Below are 9,654 nucleotides of genomic sequence, written 5' to 3'. Positions count from 1 at the left end.
TATACATACACATTGTCCCTGTACTAACAAGGTTTATTTTTAGTGGGGAAGATAATTTAATAAAGAAGGAATTACAAAGCGTGTGTTGAATGTTTTACATGTTTTAAAAGGGTACTGTGGGATGCAATGATTCCTGAAAGGAGTGGTGTTTAAGCTGACACCTGAGGAATGAGTGAGTTAGCATGATGAAGGAGGACTGGAGGTAAGTGGTGGCTGTTTCCGGAAGAACAAGGGGCCTTTGTGAAACCCTTGAGGCAAGAGATGATACCAAGAGTTTTCAAGGAACTGAATCTCATATAGTGTGGAAACAGTAAATATAGGCCAGACCTTGGAATGCATTATAAACTGTGTAGGCTGTTTGGATTTTACCTTAAGGACAATGAACAAAGGGTTTTGAATAAGGGAATAACACGATCATATTTATATTTGGATTATCCTGGGTACAGTATGCGAAGGAAATGGAAGAGGAGCAAGACTAAAGGCAGGGACACCAGAGGATACTGTAGTAGTAACAAGTGAAAATCGATAGTGGCTTGGACCAAGGTTATGTGGAGAGGATAGGGAGAAAAAGACAGATTTGGGAAAATGTAAGCCCTAGAATTAAGAGAAATTCATGATGGATTGCAAGGAAGAAAGTAGAAGGGAGAAATGCAAGAGACAGAGGAATAAAACATGACTCCTGGGTTTCTAGCTTGAACACTAGATTGCATAGCACTGGATTGCACAGCAGAACCATTTCTTGAGATCGGGTACTGTGAAGCAATGGCAGGTCAAAGGGAAGTGAAGGTGGAGAAGCAGTGAGCTCTAATTTCATTATGATGAATATGAGGTATCTGCAAGATAGACAAATGGAGAAACCTAGAGGTAATTGGATATATGATCTGTCATTCAAGATGAAGCCCTGAGTGGGAAATAAGGATTTTTTTATCCACTTGTAGACATTAGTTAAAGACTTGGATATGAAATGGCCTGGAGAGAATGAAGAAGGCCTATAATGGGCTCCAGAGGAACAACCAAAAACGAAGGGTCAAGTAGAGGAGAAACAGCCAGCAAAGAACTGTGAAGATTGCCCAAAGAGATAAGAAAAAACAGGTGAGCATGACACTGAGGAATTCTGGGAACACAGCTTTTAAGAAGGAAGGACTGGACAAACTTCTTAAAATGCCGTCAAGAAACGTGAAGACTAACACATGTCCATACTCCCCAGCACAGAACCTGACTGCATTCATATATCAATTTGTCAAATGAATCTTTATTAAACATCTTTATTTCTTGTCTATGGTACATTATTTCTCATCCCGGGAGCACGAGACAATGACTACAAGGCTGACTGGCACCTGTTATACCTGAGTTCCATTGGCTGAGGAGGTTTTGTTCTCAAGGATGGGTCATTATATTGTTTTATGCTGCTTTTCATGAAAAAAGGTATAATGTTTTATTGTGAATTACTTTAAATAAAACAACTTCATTTAGAAGGCTTACATTTAACTGTTTTGTTCACAGAATATAGGACTAAGAAAGAAATAGCTCTCCAGGACTAGGGAGTATAGTGGGAGTGAGGGTATCATATAAATCAGAAATCTATCAAAAAATGAGGTGGACACCATGGCTCAGGCCTGTAATCCCAGTACATTGGGATATCAAGGTGGGAGGATTGCTTGAGCCCAGGAGTTCAAGACCAGCCTAGGCAATATGGCAAACCCCATCTCTACAAAGCAATTTAAAAATTAGCTGAGTGTGGTGGCATGCACCTGTAGTCCCAGCTACTGAGGAGACTGAGGTGGCAGGATGGCTTGAACCTAGGAGGTTGAGGATTCATTGAGCCATGATTGCACCACTGCACTCCAGCCTGGGTGACGGAACAAGACCCTGACTCAAAAAAAAAGAAAGCATTTTCTTTTCTTTTCCCTAAACAACCTCATAGGTACAGGCAGATGAGCATGCCCAGAGTATCAACCATCTCCTTCATCCACAGGACAGAATTAATAACAATGACTTCAGGCATTGGATGCCCACTAGGGGCTGTACACTGTCAGATATTTTACAAACATTCATCTAATTCTAATACGACAAAAGACGTCCAACACCACACAAGGAAAACTGAGAAAATGTATTTGCAACAAGTGATAAATGAAAGGTTAACACTAATAATATAAAGAGAACTTTAAAAACTTAATAAAAACAGGAAATAATAGAAAAAAATGGACAAGGGATATCAATAATTAATAGAAAAAGGTACAAAGGCTAATATTCATATGAAGAGATGTTTAAACTCATTTATAATTTAAAATGCAAATAAAAACAAGATACAGTCTTTCCTATAAATTGGCAAAAATTAAACAGAAGGATTTTGCCAGCATTGGTGACATTAGGGCAAGAGGGCATGCTCTTATGTTACAATATTTTGAGAGACTCTTTCAACATTTTAAATCCTTAACTTATAACCTAATAGGTACTACTAGGTGCCAGCATAGGTTGTATGAATGTTTGTGAACAAGAATGTACCATAATTTGTAGTTTTTTAAAAATTGGAAATGGCCTACATATGGAACCAGGAGCATATAATGCAACTATTAAAAATTAAGGGTGGGCACAGTGGCTCGTGCCTATAGTCCCACTTACTTGAGAGACTGAAGTGGAAGGATTGTTTGAGCCCAGGAGTTCAAGGCTTCAGTGAGCTATGATCACACCACTGCACTCCATTGTGGATGACAGAGTGAGATCCTGTCTTCAAAACAAAACAAGACATTGAGAAGTATCTATTACCAATTTTGGGAGATGTCTGTGATATATTGTTATGTGAAAAAGCAATTTAGAAAATATATTAACATTTTAAATAACATTTTTAAAAACCTCTAATTTGATACAGAAAATTAGCAGGGTGTGGCGGTGGGTGCCTGGAATCCCAGCTGCTTGGGAGGCTGAGGCAGAAGAATGGCGTGAATCTGGGAGGTGGAGGACTTGCAGTGAGCCAAGATCACGCCACTGCACTCCAGCCTGGGCAACAGAGCGAGACTCTGTCCCAAAAAAAAAAAAAAAAAAAAAAAAAAAAAAAAAAAAAAACTTGCAATTTGAAAGTTGTATATGTGTGTATATATATTATATATAGACGGCCAGATAATGATATATCATATTAGTTTTCTATTGCTATTACGACAAATTACCACAAACTTAATAGCTTAGAGCAACACACATATATTATCTTACAGTTCTACAGGCAGAAGAAAGAAATAGTCCTCACTGGGTTAAAACCCGTGTGCCGGCAAGGCTGTGCTCCTCCTGAAGGCTCCAAGGGAGAATCCATTTCCTGGCCTTTCCCAGCTTATAGAGGCTGCGTGCATGTCTTGGCTAGTGTCCCATTTCTCCATATGCAAAGCCTGCAGTGTTAGGCTGAGTCCTCATGCTCCATCTTTTTGGTTCTGCCTCTTTTGCCTCCCTCTTCTATTTTCAAGGACCCTCGCGATTACACTGAGCCTAGGTGGAAACCCAGGATAATCTTGTTATCTCAAGATTAACTGATTAGCAAATTAAAATTCCATCTGCAACCTGAGTTCCCCTTGGCCATGTAACAACATATTGACTGGTTCTGGGGATTAGGATGTAGATACCTTTCGGTGGGGAGAGCATTGCTCTTCCTATCACACATATGCACATATCTATATTCGTATAAGTATCCAAAAAAGTCTGGATGTATATATATATTGAACAGTTATTTCCTCTGAGAGGCTGTATTTGAATGTACCTTGAAAAATTAAATACCATATATGTGTTAAGTATTAATAATTATTCAATATGGATGTAATGTAACTTTGTAAATTAAACTTGTCACTTAGTGGCAGTATATCCACCGAAGAATAATATCAGAGGAATTAAAAACAAATGTGTCTGTTCTGACTTATGACACTAAAGAAAGAAATAGATAAATCTACAATCACAGCTGAAGATTTTAACATCTTCTCTCAGTGATTGACAGAACAAGGAGACAGAAATCAGTGAGGAAATAGATTATTTGATCAACAATTTTAACCAAATTCACCTGGTTAAAAATGCGTAGAACTATGCACCCAGCTACATCAGAGTACACATTAATTTCCAATGCAGAGAGATTATTCACCAGTATAGAACATTTGATGGGACATAAAGCAAATTGCAATAAGTATCAAAGAACTGTAATCATACAGAGTATGTTCTCTAACCACAATGGTATTGAATTAGAATCAAGTAACAACAAAATATCGAGAGAATCCCCCAAATACTTAAACAATACACTTTTAAATAACCCATGGGTCAAAGAGAAAATCACAAGGGAAATTAGAAAATAATTTTAACTTACTGGCAATGAAAGCGCAGCATATTAAAATTTGTGGGCTTCAGTAAGAGCAGTGCTTAAAGGAAAACTTAGAGCTTTAAGTGCTTATATTAGGAAAGAAGAAGGGTACACCTATTATGTACCCACAAATTGTTTTTTAATTTTAAAAATTAAAAAATTATATGATAAAAATGATCATATATGCAAAGCACCCAATGTAGTTCTTGACATATATTTATTATTTAAATAAAACTTCCCTGTTTCACAAAAAAAGAAAAGAAGAAAGGAATAAAATCAATTCTAAGCTACTAATTTAAGAAGCTCAAGAAAGGAGCAAATCTCAAAAGCAGAAGAAAGGAAATAATAAAAATAGTGGAAATCAATGAAATAAAAAATAGACTAATAGAAAAAATCAACAAAATCAAAAGTTTATTTTTGAAAAGATTAACTAAATTGATACATCCACAGCAAGTTTGATTTTAAAAAGAGAAAGGAAACACAATTCACCAATATCTGGAATGAAAAAAATGGACACCACTATAAATTCTACAGGTATTCAAAGGATAGTCAGTTAATATTATGAACATTTTTATGCCCATCAATTTGGCAACATAAAATGAACAAATTTCTTGAAGAACATAAATGACCAAAACTGATATAATAAGTAATAGAACATCTGAGTAACCACATATCTATTAAGGAAGTTGAATTTTTAATCAGGAACTTACCTACAAAGCAAACTACAGTTCCAGATAGCTTCATTACTGAATTCTACCAAATATTGAAGGAAGAAATAAAACCAATGCTACACAAACTCCTTCATAAAATAGAATAGGAGGGAGCAGGGCTCAGCTTATTTTATGAGGCTAGAATAGCCTTGATACCTAACGAAGATATCACAAGAAAGGCTAATCATAGACCAATATCCTTTATAAATATAACAGAAATCATCACAACCCCGCAATATACACAAAGGATAATACAACATGACAAAGTGGGGTTTATCCCACAAATGCAAGGTTGATTTAACACTTAAAATCAAACCAAATTCACCACTTAGTAGAATAAAGCAGAAAACTCATATTAGATGCAGAAAAATCACTTGACAATGTTCAATACTCCGTCTTGCTAAAAACCTCTCAAAAACCTCTCCAAACAAACTTAGAGAATTCACGAGACAATTCCGAAGGCTGCTCTGACTGTACCTACACTTCACTCATTTTTAACAAGTTGGTCTTTGAAAAGAATCCTGGAGTTGAACCAGGATTATTTTCTGCCGCAAATATGGAAGAATTCCACTTTGAAATACACAGTGCAGTGTGCAGATGGGCAACAGAAAAATGTTGTGGCCAACTGAAAAATGTTTTCCCCAAGGAACTCAATACCAGAACCATTAAGAGTATTTCTCAGCCTTTGCTCTCTACTGGAATTACTTGGGGTGCTTCAATGCTTTGGCAGCAGTTTTTGTTTTTGTTTTTGTTTGTTTGTTTTGTTTTCTTTTCCAGCATTATTTCTCTTTCTCTTTTAAAAATACTTTAAATTGAGGTATATATAACATCCAATACAATGTAAAAATCTTAAGTGTCCATTTCAATGAACTTATTATTGTCATGAACTATAGACAACATGAAATTTAGCATTTTAAACCATTTTAACTATATTATTCAGTGGCATTAAATACTTTCACATTGTTGTACAACCATCACCACTACATCTCCAGAACTTCATTTTCTCAAACTGAAACTGTATAGCCATTAAACAGTAACTCCTCATTCCCCACTTCCAGCCCATATCAGACACCATTCTACTGTGTCTCTACAAATTTGAGTATTCTAGGTACATCTAAGTGGAATTATATAATATTTGATCTTTTGTGTCTGGCTTATTTAACTTAGCAAACTGTCTCAAGGTTCATCCATGTTGTTTCATGTGTCAGAATTTTCTTTCGTTTTAAGACTGAATAATATTCCACAGAATGTATATACCACATTTTTTAATACATTCATCTGTCAATGGACACTTGAGTTGCCTCCCCCTTTTCACTACTGTGAATAACGCTGCTCTGAATATGGGGTGTACAGTATTTGTTTGACTCCCTGCTTCCAATTATTTTGCATATATACCCAGAAGTGAATTACTGGATCATATAGTAATTCTACGTTTAATTTTTTGAGGAACTACCATACTCTTACCCACAGTATAGTAGTTCCTCAAAAGCAGCTGTATACCATTTTATATCCCCACCAACAATGCACAAAAGTTCCAATTTCTCCACATCCTTGCCAACATTTGTTATCTTCTGTTTGTTTGTTGTTGTTGTTGTTGTTGTTGTTTAAATAATGGCCATCCTAATGGATGTGATCAATAGTTTTGGCAAATATCTATATTTGTGAAAGCTACCATCACCCAAAACAAAATACAGAGCATTCCATCACTGCAAAAATCTTCCCCAGCTGGGCACGATGGCTCACGTCTGTAATCCCAGCACTTTGGGAGGCTGAGGCAGGTGGATGACCTGAAGTCAGGAGTTCGAGAGCAGCCTGACGAAAAAGGTGAAACCCCATCTCTACTAAAAATACAAAAATTAGTTGGGGGTGATGGTAGGTGCCTGTAGTCCCAGCTACTTGGGAGGGTGAGACAGGAGAATTGTTTGAACCCAGGAGGCGGAGGTTGCAGTGAGCTGAGATCGCGCCACTGCACTCCAGCCTGGGCGATGGAGCAAGACTCAGTCTCAAAAAACAAAAAAGAAAGCTTCCCCATGTTCTTTCCCAGTCAATTATTCACTCCCCTACCCTTGCTCAACAATTGCTCTCTGATTTCTATCACCAAAGATTATTTTCCTGTTCTCGAACTTCATATAAATGAAACCATACATACAAATATGAACTCTTTGACTTCTTTCATTAAATGTAATAGTTTTGAAATTCATCCATGTTGTGTGGGTACTAGTGGTTCACTCTTTTCTACTATTGAGTGGTAAGCTATTATAGAATGTACTGTGATGGATTTATTCATTCTGCTGAGGATAGACACGTGTTGTTTCAAATCTGGAGCTACTATTCATGAGGCTGCTATGAACATTCTTATAAAAGTCTTTTTGTGACCATGTTTTCATTTACCTTGGGTAAATACCTAGGAATTGAATTGCTGAGTTATTGCTGATATGCGTATGCTTATTTTATAAGAAACTGCCAAATAATTCTCCAAAGCAGTTGTACTATTTTATAATCCTACCAATAATGCATGAAAGTTCCAGTTACTCCACATTCTTATCAACATTGTCAATCTTTTAATTTTTTCCCCACCATTCTATCGAGTATGAAATAGTATTATTATTGTGTTCTTGATTTGCATTTTCTTGATGACTTTGTCATCTTGAGGCTTTGTCTACCTTTTCCTGTACTTACTGGCCAATGATATGGCTTCCTTTACCAAGGGTTTGTTTAAGAATTTTGCCCATTTAAAAAAATCAGGCTTATTTTTAAATTTATCGGACTTCTTTTTATATTCTGAATATACCTACGCCATTTATAGGAGCTATGAATATTTTCCCAGTCTGTAGCTTGTCTTTTTAGTTTCTAAATAACATCTTTTGATGAGTAGAAGTGTTTAATTTTAATGAAAGCCATTTTATCCAGTGTTTTTTAATGGTTAGTACCTTTTGTGCTCTGTTCAAAAACTATCTACTCCGAAGTTGTTAAGATGTTCTCTTATGTTTTCTTTCTAAAAGGTTTCAGGTTCTGGGCTTTACATTTAGGTCTCAGTTAGTCCATTTTTGTGTTGCTCTAAAGAAATACCTGAGGCTGGGTAATTTATCAAGAAAAGTGGTTTATTTCAGTTCATGTTTCTGCAGGCTGTATTGGAAGCTTACAATCATGGTGGACGGTGAAGGCAGAGCCGGTATGTCACACGGTGAAAGAAGAAGCGAGAGAGATACGGGGGAAGTGCCAGGCTCTTTAAATAAACAGATCTCATGTGAGCTCAGAGCGAGAGCTTACTCATTACCATGGGGATTGTACCAAGCCATTCATGAGGGATCTGTCTCCATGACCCCAACACCTCCCACCAGGCCCCACCTCCAACACTGGAAATCATATTTCAACTTGAGATTTGGAGGGACAAACATCCAAACTATATCAAGGTCTATAATCCATCTCAAATTAATTTTCGTGTATGTTGTAAGAAAGGGGTTTATTATTTTTTTCATGTAAATATCCAATTTTTTGAGCAATATTTTTTTTTTTTTTTTTTTAGAAAGACTTTCCTGTTCCCCATTAGATTGCTTTGGTCAAAAATTAGTCAGCAAAGCTCACTCTCCCAAGTTGAAACAACTTATGGACAAGAAGTTATTGAAATTAAATGGTGGCAGACATGTCAAAGGAATATTGCAGGGATTTGATCACTTCACGAATCTTGTGATAGATGAATGTGTGGAGATGGCAACTAGTGGTCAACAGAACAAAATTGGAAAGGTAGTAATATGGAAATAGTATCATCATGTTAGAAGCTTTGTGACGAGTATAAACAATGGCTGTTCAGCAGGGAAATCCATGCCCCCTCTCCAAGGGGCCTGTTTTATTTTTATGTAAAAATTGGGTCATTTACATTTTCATATTAAACATTTTGTTAAATATACTTTTGTAATAGTAAAACAAATCAATTAGTCATATATATTTCCTGCCTCTTTCTTCTGTTCCAGTGATCTCTATGTCTGTCTTTTTTTTATTTTGTTTGTTTTGTTTTGTTTTTTAGACGGAGTCTCGCTCTTGTCGCCCAGGCTGGAGTACAGTGGCATGATCTTGGCTCACTGCAACCTCCGTCTCCCGGGTTCAAGCAATTCTCCTGCCTCAGCCTCCTGAGCAGCTGGGATTACAGGCACCCACCATCACACCCTGCTAATTTTTGTACTCTTAGTAGAGACAGAGTTTCATCATGGCTGGTCTCGAACTTCTGACCTCAGGTGATCTGCCCACCTCGGCCTTCCAAAGTGCTGGGATTACAGGCGTGAGCCACCGCGCCCGGCCTCTATATGTCTATGTTTGTGTCAATACCTTGGTGTTTTGATTACTGTAGCTTTAAGTAGTAAGCCTTGAAATCAGGCAGTGCAATTCTACCAACTCTGCTTATCTTCCAAAATCGTTTTGGCTATTCTGAATCCTTTGCATTTTCATATAAATTTTAGAATCTGCATGTGTATTTCTTCACAAAAAGCCCTGATAGTATTTTAATAGGAGTTTCATTGAGTATAGATTAAGTTAGAGAAAAATCAACATTCAATACTGGACATTCCAATCTATGAACATAATACGTATCTGCATTTATTTAGGTGTTTTATAATTTTAGTA

General features: G+C 36.7%; 1 pseudogene; it reads left to right on the top strand.

Annotated features, from left to right (window-relative positions):
• The first annotated feature begins 8,613 nt into the window (after positions 1 to 8,613).
• Positions 8,614 to 8,833, top strand: LOC129462614 (small nuclear ribonucleoprotein G-like; annotated as a pseudogene).
• Positions 8,834 to 9,654: the final 821 nt, after the last annotated feature.

This window comes from Symphalangus syndactylus, chromosome 2 (genome assembly GCF_028878055.3).
Source record: "Symphalangus syndactylus isolate Jambi chromosome 2, NHGRI_mSymSyn1-v2.1_pri, whole genome shotgun sequence".
Classification (NCBI taxonomy): domain Eukaryota; kingdom Metazoa; phylum Chordata; class Mammalia; order Primates; family Hylobatidae; genus Symphalangus; species Symphalangus syndactylus.
The sequence above is the reverse complement of the archived record's forward strand: the minus strand, read 5'-3'. Positions and strand labels throughout refer to the sequence as shown.